This window comes from Phyllopteryx taeniolatus, chromosome 11 (genome assembly GCF_024500385.1).
Source record: "Phyllopteryx taeniolatus isolate TA_2022b chromosome 11, UOR_Ptae_1.2, whole genome shotgun sequence".
In the NCBI taxonomy this organism is placed as follows: Eukaryota; Metazoa; Chordata; class Actinopteri; order Syngnathiformes; family Syngnathidae; genus Phyllopteryx; species Phyllopteryx taeniolatus.
In genome coordinates this window covers 4,304,223-4,316,668 of record NC_084512.1, presented here as the reverse complement: position 1 = coordinate 4,316,668, position 12,446 = coordinate 4,304,223, and the positions used below count along the sequence as shown (strand labels likewise).

At 41.8% G+C, this 12,446-nt stretch overlaps 1 long non-coding RNA gene across 3 annotated transcripts in view; it reads right to left on the bottom strand.

Moving 5' to 3' along the window:
- Positions 1-1,809: 1,809 nt before the first annotated feature.
- Positions 1,810-12,446, bottom strand: part of LOC133485460 (uncharacterized) — a 102,341-nt gene continuing 91,704 nt past the window's right edge. Inside the window, exons 3-5 of one of the 3 annotated variants that reach the window (XR_009790699.1) lie at positions 6,957-7,069; positions 4,639-6,887; positions 1,810-4,168 (exon numbers count right to left, since the gene is read on the bottom strand). This is a non-coding gene — a long non-coding RNA (uncharacterized LOC133485460). Of the gene's footprint in view, positions 6,888-6,956; positions 7,070-12,446 lie in introns of all 3 variants that reach the window. The other 2 variants (XR_009790697.1, XR_009790698.1) reach the window with 2 other exon arrangements.

The following is a 12,446-nucleotide window of genomic DNA, read 5'->3' as shown; positions in this document are numbered from 1 at the left end:
TTTGCTTCCAACGCCACCGCCCCCTCGCTACACATTCATCATATTCATTTGATATTCAGAAATAAATGTAGCAGAAACAGAATAATGCACCTCCTGTACGCGGCGTTCATTACAGATACATTTACATGGGGTCTTCCTTCACGGCTTCAAATGGAGTGCTGTCCATTGGTGTTCCTCAGATTTGTTGAAGGGGAGGGGGATAGTCTCTTCACATTAGCACTATCACTGAGTGAGGATAAATGGGTCGATCTATCCATCTCCACTGTCACATTCATAAAAGAAATGTGGCCTTCGTCAGGGGAATCAAGTGGCGAGTTGTAATATCCGCAACACATATCCATCAAGTCTAACTTGAGATGTATTGAAACGCTAGAGTGAATATACCTGAGTGAATAATATTTCACTCGTGATAATGGAGCAAATACCCACTGAAAATCTGCATTTTTCCGTCTCTGCTGCAGAGCATGGCGGAGGAGGTGAGCTACTGATCATATTCAATCTGGAGGCGATCATGTAAATAGCCCTCCATCTTGGGAAGGCAATATGCAAAGCAGCCCATCTCCCCTGTGTCAGGATCAGATTAATGGAAACCTAAAAGTGGGAATTACGGCCCTTATCCGGCGCGGCATTCTAGGGAGGGGCCGGGATAAGGGCCCTGGGGGAATCTGCGTGGTTCAAAGCCCATTCCTCTGGTTTAGGAACTCGCTAAGATCCATGCACTGAGGTGAAGGGTAATTTCCTTTGATATGCAGCAATGTATTACTTTATGTAGTGCGGAACCTGCATGCCCCACTGGCTCTGAGTGCACGTGTGAAAGTGTATGCATGTGTGCAAAATGCAAATCTATGTGCATTCAAACAGCTCAACAAAGACATGGCTGTAAACAGTCTGAAAATTGGACACAAGGTGGTGCGATTATGTCCTCATGGTAAAATAGACCAATGCCAAGATTGCCAAGAAAAAATAAACTCAATCATACGACGGCGCTATAGTACGGAATGGAGTTACATCAGTTCTATTGGGATTTGGCGCTAGTTAACTTGTTAACCCATTTAAAAGTGCAACAAAAAATACACCCCTGTATTAATTAGCACAATGTACTGTATATCCCACAAGTGCATTGTAATTGCAGAAAAAGAATTGATGGAAATCACAGCCGTAAACTCCCTTCCACAAATCCCAATAGATCAATGGGTAAGAATAGGACAATAATCATGCATATAACATATCAAATGCATCATAACAAAGTATGAGTGGTCTTGGCCTAGCCGATAGTCTTGATCTTTTAGGTGGGAAGCTTTGTGCAGCATGTGCTGATATAACAAAAAGCCAAAGTCTATTATATTACTTGACACTCAGTGTGTATATGCATATTGGAGATGCCTACTGTGTGAAACACTGCATGATGCACAAGCACCCCACTAAAGGAGTAAAAGTCTGGATTAAATCTTGCGGGCAAACTAAATTCACAGTCACAATTTGTCCTTCAATTCTCAGGTATAAATTCGAAGACATTTATATTCAATTCAAATAGATATATTCTATGTAAAGTCACTTCTGTTATGGTTATGCACACAGTACCACACATTTGTGTCAAAATATAAAGATGAGACATGCCTTGCAGACAACTTCCCTGTAATGAAATACCCTGTAGACCATGGGTGTCAAAGTTATGATTTCCAACAGAGGGCCGTTAGAACAGTGAAACCTTATAAATGTTTAACCACCAAAACATATTATTACCATTACACAACAAATTGAGGGATAACTAGTTTTGAAATCAGAAGACAAGGATAATAGTTTGTTCAAGTATTGTTTAAGTTATTGTTTAAGAAGGGTTTGGTAACAGAAAAATGCAATATCTCAACCTTATTGTTTATTATTATGACAATTTGGAATTTGGGTACAGATTTTAGTAAAAATCACGGAAGTTGACGAGCATGATTTGCTTTCGCGGGCCAGATAAAATGATGTGGCGGGCCGCATCTGGCCCCCGGGCCTTGAGTTTGACACCTATGCTGTAGACTACGGATCAACTTGACTGTTATAAATTAAATAGTACATTCATGTTCAGTAAAGGGTCATCTTTGTCATTGTCTCTCAGCTCAAACTTCCTGTTTGTGAGGAAAATTAAAGAATAGCGTGAAAAGCACAAAGATAACCTTACCCACACTCACAGAAGAGAGCAGTGTGAAAAGCAGTCCGCAATTGGTTGAGATCAGGTGACTGAAGAATATTCCAACCTTCAAAATGAGTTTAGTTTCTCTTATAGTATGGCCATCCATCTGATCAGTTTTATAGCATTTGGCTGAATGTGAGCAGAGAGTATAGCCCTGACACATTCTTCTGACCTCTGTTAGGAGTCACATCAACAATAAACACCAGGGAGCCCATTCCTTTAGCAGGCGAACTTTCCCATGTTTCAACACTGCCAACACCATGTTTGACACATGAAAATGTATCCTTTGGATCATGACCTGTTTCTTCTCCGCACTCCACTCTTGCCGTCATTCTGATATAAGTTGACCATGGTTTAATCATGTCTTTAAAGAATCAAAATCCAAAACATAGTTAGCTTGTATTTATTTTTTGTTTTTACTTTTATGGCTGTCGGATTTTACTATCTGACTGAGTCATTAATGATCCCGCAGGACTTCTGCCCCACATTTCGTGGTACAGGGCTAGCAGTCATCAGTGACACAAACATACAGTAAATTCAGCCACAGTACATATTGTATAAGCACAATCTGACTGGTGAACTAATGGATGAATCTTCTGCATTCACACCCAAAGCACAGCTGCTCATAATCTATACTGTCAACAGTTTATCAACCAGAAGTGGGTGGGGGGGACTGCCTACCGCCTATGTGTGTCATATGTGTTGCTGTGCCTATTCCGAATAAATGTATTCAGTGTGAGCTGTCCCCCCCCACCTGAATATAAAGGCTTGAACTGTGTGCATGTGTGAGCGCATGATGCAGTCAGAGCATCTGGCTCCTCTCTGCTCTCCGACATTAGCAGACAAGAGAATCAGTGGACTATTGAATGCAATTACAGTCTGCAGGCCAGACAATAAAGATTGATGGTTCATTCGGCTTTTATCACACACCAAAGATACCAGAGGTTAAAGCCTGTGAGCCTTGAGCTGCCGGAATTCTAATAATGATTGAAAATATGCCACTAGTGTGACAAGGTGTGCTTATGAAAAAAATAAAGGAATGCATACAACAAAAGGGGGGATGGGTTGGATGTCGGGCTTCTTTGCATTTCACAGGAAGTCTTATGAATGAAGAGTGAGATAGCATGAAGAAAAATAAGATGAAGACAGATATGAATACAAAAAACAGTTTTATTTTCACTGGATTAGGAGGTGATTTTTGATTGTTGCACTTGTTAAGACCCTCACAGCTTTCTTCTCTATAACTCTCCATTGCATACAGAAATATACTGTAAATTATTTAAATTACCATCCCACTACTGGTAAAAAAGGATTGAAGCTTACAAAACACTGCTGTTGTGCTGTATGGACAAAATGATTGAGACATCTGACCATTAAGACTGCAGGAAATATAGATTTGGTGCCCTTTTATAGCAAGACTTTATACGATACAAGAATTTGGGGTGTCACATGTCCCATAGGCGTTAGATTGGATGAAGGTCAGAGGTTTGCGTAGACCCGTCATGCTCTAGACCAAACTCAACCAACTATGCCTTCTGCAAACTATCGTATTCCAATAGAGTAGGAAGCATGCAAAGTCCAAAATGTAATGGTATGCTAAAGAATTAAATGATTGTTCAGGTAAAGTGAAAAAAAAATTGATTGATAGGCATGTCACAATACTTGTCTCCACATAAAGTCGTGTAGTTTCTCTCTCAAACTCCTGAGTTTAAATGGACCATTATTAACATGCTTGAAAAGTTTTACTTGCTTGCATAAACCAAAGACATTTTCATATCTATAGAAAATATTTTACAAAGAGCCAAAAGTTGATCAGTTTCATCGTTCGTTGTGGGATATATTCTGGCACGTGAAAAGCACTCTTTTCATCTTTGAAAATCACAGGACAAAGTGTGCTTGGCAGTGAGGAAGACACATTGAAAGAGTTGGTTGCCAAACACATACAATGCTTCATGATGAAGGAATAATGGGGGATGACCAAGGACACATCTGAGAGAGGAAGAGCGGAAACAAAGAGCAGAACAGAAGAAAAGAGATGAAGATGACAAGGAGAGAAAAGGACAAAACTGGATAAAGGCGCTTTATATTCTTTTTAATTTTTAAATGGAGTAACAGCTGTATGAATAGCAGAGGATGAGTGACAATGATTTTTCTATTATGTGGCTGACTGGCCATAGCCCTCTAACATATGAATATGCCTGTGTGGATACTTTCTTTGGGTGCTACTGTAGCTATTAGCAACAATATCCTACAGTCTTTTTTCATCATACAATAATTTGGAGGATGCCTCGGGCCTTATTTCTGTATTTTCTGTTAGATATTTAAGTCACAGCCTCCTTGGCTCATTATGAGACTGCAATATTCTGTATAAACGGACACCACAGACAAAAGGATGAGGACAAATCCCACAAACGTTATTTTGTGTCCCACAAAAAAAGATATAGAATATAGTGCCCTACCTCTGTCCAATCTTTTGCATTGCAGAGGACCCAACTGCGCATGTCAAACTTTTAACAAGGGTCAATGGGGAAAGATATCTGTGTCCCAGAGCAGTTGTTGCGTCACTAAAACTGACAAGAGAGATGAATGAAACAATTTTACTCATGACCTATATATTATTTACCCCGCTCATAGAAAAATAGAATCCCACCTCCATCGCTGGGGTTACGTTCCAAACTACCCCCGCAATAAGTCAAATCTGTAATATACAGTTGAAATACCCTATTTGAGTATTCTCGGCATGTTTTTTTTGCCACCTTCGGGTTTTCACAGTGTTGGAGACAAGAAGGTGGAGGGCCCAAGTGCAGGGAAGCTGGGAGGCAAGGCAGGAGTGCAAGAATCTCAAAATAATTTTGAATTCCAAAAACAAAGGCAAACAAGGATCATGTGGGCAGAAAAAGCTAAATTAACAAAGTTCAAAAAGCTAGGTTCCAGGTAACAAATAAACAAGGGATAAACTCATCAAAACATAACATGACTTCGGAAACATGGCTTACAGCAACAGACGACATACAACCGACAACGAAGTGGCAACACAGACTGAAAGAAAGCAGGGAACGAAATACAAACAAATTGACAAGACAACGAGGAACACCTGGACAAGGCACGATTGGCTGGAGAGAGCTGATTGTTTGACACAAGGTAGAGTGTTGATGAGAACAGGTGGGCACAATGGTGGCCGTCCAGGCCACCAGACGTGCGGTGGTTGGCTGGGCCATTCAGGAGATCAGGACACGAAGCACAAGGGTTTCTAATGGGCTGTTCAGGTGACGGCCATGATACCAGATGCAAGAGCAATGCAGGGGCCAGGCAAGAGAGTTGGGTGACGGCTGCTAGACAAGAGCCACCGCAGCATGGTCGGGTGGCGGCTGCTGGACGGGCGCCGTTGGCGCAAGGTCAGTGTACGCTGCTGGAGCCTGTAGCTGCCGAGGAGCAGGAACAAGGGGCCTGCTGCAGCTGCCGAGGAGCAGGAACGGGGGCCTGCTGCAGCTGGTGAGAAGCAGGTATGGGGTCTGCAGTTGCTTTTTCAGCCTGCCATAGAGGTTTGGGAGGACAGGATACAAGAGGGGCAGCGTGCACAGAAACTCAGGAAGGTGAACTAGGAAACATGAGTAGTACGAGACAAGGTGATGAAGTAGGTATGGAACGAGGTGACTTGGGGGCAGGTTTGGACGGACGTGTCTTGGTGTGGAAACAGGTGACAAATGACGTGGCTTAGAATTGGGATGACGTAACAGCAAACCTTCACCTTTACTTGGGTGCCTCTGTTGACCACCACGCGGAGGTCCCGGATAGATGGCCAAGCATAGGTTGGAAGGAAAGGACTTGGATGTGAACTCATACGGATCAGAAAAGGGAAAACGTGACAAAAATTGACTAGGACGAGAAAAATGACTAGATGAAAGAACCGTAAAAATCAAAATCGGAGTCCGAATCCATGTCAGAAATAAGGTTAACCGAATCTGCGGCAGCTTCATAATCGGATGAATCTGAATAAAAATAAAATAAAAATGAGGCTTGGTGAATGACTAGGACAAGTGGGGGACACTGGTGAAAAGGACAGAGAAAAACAAAACAATAGGGCTTACTGGAGGAGGGTATGTTTGGTCAGCAGGCTGATGGCGCTGGGAGGCAGACCTGTGGCATCCCGGACGCCTTGTGCTTCCCACTGGGTCCTTTATTGGTTGCTGCATTGTGTCATGTTCGGGATTTCACAGACAAGAAGGTGGAGGGCCCAAGTGCAGGGAAGCAGCGAGAAAAAGCACGAGTGGCTCGAGGGTGCTGATTGGTTGACACAAGGTAGAGGCAACAGATGGACACAATAACTAAATGAGCACACAAAACATGAATAACATGGGACACAGGAAAACATGAAACAATATTAAATAGAATCTAAACTAAAACACAGACAATTTTTATAGCATTTATGTCACTTCATTTTTTAAAAACACATTGAAACACATATAATATATTGAGAGAGAGCAAGAGCAAAGGATAACACACACACAAAAAAACACTTCCAAAAAAATAATCTGCGATATAGCAGGACGACGATGCATGAATCTTGATATAGCGGGGGATTACTGTACATATATTTTGAAATATATTTGATTTGACTTTGGATGTTTTTATTTATTTATTGTTTTCAAGGAATGTGGTGACAAATGTGTGGTAGGGCAGCACCCTAGCACCCTCTGTTGAAGAGCTGCTGTAGAAAAAAAAAAAAAAGAAGTTAACCACTTAATAATTAGGTGTAGAAATTTCTAATCTCCCATACCTTTTGATGATGATGTACAGCAATAGTAATGTCAGACTGAGGATTTTGGTGCCACTTTAGTTGTATTTCGTCCTGAAAATTCTTGCTGAACACCAACTTGTACTTCAATCCATCTGCCAGACATTTAATTACACGTTAGGTACAGCACAATCTTCTTGGGTCTAAATATGTTTTCACTTTTGATTGACTGTTAGATAGGTATTTTTATTCATTGTAATAAATAGAAAGGTAATAAATACATTTGCTGTTGTTTGCAGGGGTGTAGATTTATACTACATCACACTGAAAGGTCTTCATAATATTCTGCCCTTAGCTCAATTAGGCAAACCAAAAACTGTTGGAAAATCTGTCAGTATGAAAATATATACAGTATGTTACCCTATTGAGAGAAAAAAAAAAAAAAAAGATTGTTGTTGTTTTATTGATAACAGTCAATTTTATTGACCTCTGCTATACATTCAATGCATCCAATGTATGAGGCTTTTGTCCTTGCTTGCTTGAGATAAAAATTCTGTCCATAATGCGAGGATAATTGGTTTGTGTTTATTTAGCTGTCTCAACGTGACATAAACAGCCAAATGGAGTAGATAATCTGTCAAACTAACAATGGGCCGATGTATGGAGCGGTCAGTGTTCTGTTTACATTGCCAAACATATTTGCATATGAAAGAGTGACCTCAGATAACACTCCAGGAAATGTTAGAGCAAATCAGAAGTAGATAGGCTTAATATACAGTATTACAGTGTGTTCTAATACAGTGGAGACACCGTGTATGTAAATCCCAAATGTACACACAGTCGCTATAGCTCATCAGAGATAACTGTATATATGAAATAAGTGGGATGAGGGTTAAGATTTTACCTCACAATATTCAAACCTAGACTATTACAAATATGTTTGAGCAAATATGTAGGATTTCTTTATTATTTGACAAATCTCCCGTCTGTTGAGTTGGAAGCTTTCCGTCTAGATGCGTATCTGAAATGTCAAAAAGAATTAATACTGATAACAGTGGAAATGAAAAGGGTCCACATGTCTCCTTGATAAGGATGCAAATGGGTCCGGCTCTCTTCTCACAATCACTGGACTTCCTGCACATTTAAAAAAGATCCTAATTCCACACCAAATATGAATATGCCACTTGGCTCATTTACCCCACAGCCCGAACCTCCCTTCCCACATTCTAGTGGAAAGAATTATTGTCCCCGTGAAGAAATTGTCACTCTCTCACCTCTGCCACAACAAAAATGCCATGGTAATGTCAAAGAGATGTAGCGATTTAGATTCTGCTGATTGTCCCATGTCATCTGCACATCTGCCAGCCATGAACAAGTTGATTAGAACTGGGACATCAAAAGATGTTTTGGTTGGAAATGTAAGGTGGTGGGAGGTGGGAGCAGTAGATTTTAACATATTTCCTATCAGGAATTAAAGAGTCAGCGTTGCAGTAAAGTTATTTTCTCGCTCACCTTTTATTATCTTTAAAGTGTTGGCAGTTACTTAGGATTTTCGTTTTTTTTTTCTGCATAAATGCAGAAATAATCAGAACCTATTTGGATCAACATACAGTTAGTAAAATGGGAGGTAGTCTTACAGTAAAATTTTCATTCATCAGTTTTAGACTTTTACTGTATGTGACTCAGTGCTTACTGTCATCTTTCTTCATCAGCTTGCTCATGTACTCAATTTGGCATTGCAACTCCAACACAGCTGGTTAAGTGCCACACAAACATGTTAGTAACTTTTTTTTTTTTTACCAATCTAAATAAACGTTTCTTGAATTTAAGAATAAAACATTTTTTTTGCATTGTTGAATGAGTCAAGTTTGTTATACATGTGTTTCCTTCACCATCTCTTTACACATTCCCTCCTTATCCTCAGTATCTCAACTTAACACCGAAGCCCTCAGAGGTCCAATAGACACCCTGGCGCCAGCTGTCCATCCTAAAGAGGGTAGTGAAGTTGAGAACAGGTTGAGTGGGGGTAATTAATTATACATTGGCTATATTTTGTGCAACTCTCCTGCTCTGGCCCTTCACACCAATGTCAGGCTTTTAACAGTCTCCGAAGCAAGGGCTGCATCCGCTTCATGATAACATCTCCAATAACAATTAAAGAGGAAACCTGCAATTTGCCAAGGAGGGGGAAAAACTGTCAATAGGTCCTTGTGGCTTTGCATACTAAAGAGATTTAAGCTTCTGTTTTGTTAATTACTGTGATTTAATGTCACAACATTAAAAATTGTAAATGAAAGGCAACATTTGAATCCACACTAAAATGACACCATATTATGGATGGCAGTTGGAGACAAATGGTAAATGTCATGTATTATCATAGCATGACATGATAGTGTGGCTGACCATGTGGCTAGAATGGAACTCAGTAGAGCACAGATTTCCGTAGCATTTTTTATTTTTTTTTTTTTTTACTGCAGCCCCATCTGATGGGTCACTGCCAAACCTGGCTCAAATGCAAATGAACAGTCATGGCGATTGAAATTCAATTCCTTGATTATCTAGTTGTTACTAACAAACGAATGGATGAACAAACAGATTAAACTAAATAACTAACATCTCGTCTCACACCATTCACACTTTACAGACGTAGAAGTTACAGTCATGCAACTTATAGTCAACTGTTCTGATTAAACACCCCAAGGAAACCACTCTAAGTTTTGAAAAGGTACCTTTACCCATCTGGGGGTTATATTTGACTCAACTCTCTCCAATCTTCAACTGCACAACGGGAACATCACAAGAACTGCCTTTTTTTTTCATCTTCACAATGTCGCTAGTATAGGGTACATTCTATTCATGGGTGACGCAGAGACCATTAGTTGATGCATTTGTTACATCTCACCTTGATTATCTTAACATGTTTCTTTCTGGTCTTCTCATGTCTAGTACTAAAAGACTGCTTTCAGTACAAAATATAGCAACAAGACTCTTGACAAGGACTAGAAAGTTTGATCATATTACCCCCATACTGGCCAGCTTGCACTGGCTCCAGGTCCAATGGAGATGTGATTTTAAGTTTTTTTTAAATTAATTTTCGTATTTTTGTATCTTTACTTTTTATCCATCCATCCATTTTCTGAGCCGCTTCTCCTCACTAGGGTCGCGGGCGTGCTGGAGCCTATCCCAGCTGTCATCAGGCAGGAGGCGGGGTACACCCTGAACTGGTTGCCAGCCAATCGCAGGTCACATACAAACAAACAAACAACCATTCGCACTCACATTCACACCTACGGGCAATTTAGAGTCACCAATTAATGCATGTTTTTGGGATGTGGGAGGAAACCGGAGTGCCCGGAGAAAACCCACGCAGGCACGGGGAGAACATGCAAACTCCACACAGGCGGGACCGGGGATTGAACCCGGTCCTCAGAACTGTGAGGCTGACGCTCTAACCAGTCGGCCACCGTGCCGCCCTTTACTTTTTATTTTTACTATATTAGATGGATCAGTGCCTTTGTACCTTACTGACTTAGTGGTACTTTATGTTCCATCCCGAGTCTTAAGCTCAAAACATTCTGGTCTTTTGTTTAGTCACAGAGCTAAAAAGAAGTCAGCAAGTTCCAGTGAATTTTATATTAGACTCCAGTACTCTGGAATGCCCGACCTGTGGAAATCAGCGCAGCTACCTGTAGAAATGTTTAAATCTAAACTTAAGACATATTTTCATACTCTTGCATTTGGTTAAGCCACATCTAGTATGCAATTATTCTCTCTTCCAGCCTCACCTATTTTGGCCTGTTTAAGTGCCATTTCTTTTCACTCCTCCCCACCTTCCTGCTCGGGTAGATCGTCCGGGAAAGGTCTTGAGAAGAAACCACTTCCCCGGAGGCATCTACCTGTGGCACTTCATTTCATTAAATGGCATGTGGCATCCAATGTAACATGATCATCCTGAAAAGGGGATCCCTCCATTTGTGATCACTTCCCAATGTTTCCCCCCCAAAACGTGTTTTCTTGGTGTTTTTCCTTGCCGGACAGGGCAAGACTAGGGGATGCAGTTAATATTTGTTAATTGTGGCTTTGTGAAGCCATTGGAGACTCTTTTGTGATTGGAGTTCAATGCTTGGATGACGTTACGTTGGGGAAAAAAAAAAAAAAAAACACGTCGGTCTTATATGTCCTTTCCTATGTTCAAAATGAAGCACCTTTTTATCTCTTTCTGACCGTATGTGTCATGGTTTTGGTTTGGGTTGTGTTTAGTTTTGTTCCATGTTTTCCCGTGTTCCATGTTTGTCGTGTGATCGTTAGGTTGTTGTGTCCACCTGTTCTCGTCCACTTTGTGTCGACCAATCACCTCTCTCCAGCCACTCGTGTCTTGTCCAGGTGTTCCTCGTTGTCTCGTCAATTTGTTTGTATTTAGTTCCCTGGATTCTTTCAGTTCTCGTCGGTTCATTGTCGTTGTCACATGTCTTGCCATGTCATAGTCGCCAGTTGTTTTTGTCATAGTCGCCAATTGTTTTTGTCATAGTCGCCTGTTGTTTTTGTCATAGTCGCCAGTTGTTTTTGTCATAGTCGCCAATTGTTTTTGTCATAGTCGCCTGTTGTTTTATCATTGTGATTAAATATTATTATTTTGAGATTCCCGCACTCCTGCCTTGCCTCCCTGCTTCCCTGCAATTGGGTCCACCATGTTCTTGCCTTGCGTTCCTCGCCGTCGCCCTAACCATGTTCATGACAGAATGAACCGACCAGAACAGGACCCAGCGGGAAGAACATGGCGTCACCCTGGACGCCACCAAACTGCCTCCCACCGTCCTCAGCCTGCCATCCATACCTACCCTCCTCCAGTAAGCCCTATCATTCAGTCTTTTCTGTCCTTTTCCTCGGGTCCCCCCACTTGTCCTAGCTATTCACCATGCCCTACTATTGTACATCCACATGTTTCTTTAGATTCAGATTTTTCTGATTGTGAAGATGGCCCTGATTTCGTTAACCTCCTGTCGGATTCTGACTCTGACACAGATTTAGATTTTTCTGGTTCCTTCCCTAGTTTATCCCGTCCTCGTCAGTTTTTGTCACGTTTCCACGTTTCCAACCCCAGTGAGTCCAAATCCTTTCCCTCTGACCTTTTCTTGGGCACCCGTTTGGCCATCTACCCGGGACCGCCGCGTGGTGGCCAACGGAGGCGCCCAAGTAAAGGTCAAATTTTGCCCCCTCGTTTTTTCCCCCCTGTTCACAAATCACTTGATTTTTCACCTGTTCCCACACGTTGTTCCACGGCTCCAATTAAGTCACGTCTAGTCAAACCTGCCCCCAAGCCATGTTCAGTACCAGCCATTTTTCCTAGTTCACCTTCCCGAGACCTTGTGCACTCTTCCACTCCCGTACCCTCTACTCCCATACCTCAATGGCGGCAGGCTGAGGAAGCGACTGCAGCTCCCGTTCCGGCTAATCGGCAGCTGCGCCAGGCTCCCGTTCCGGCTCCTCGGCAGCTGCGCCAGGCTCCCGCACCGGCGGCGCTCGTCCAGCGGC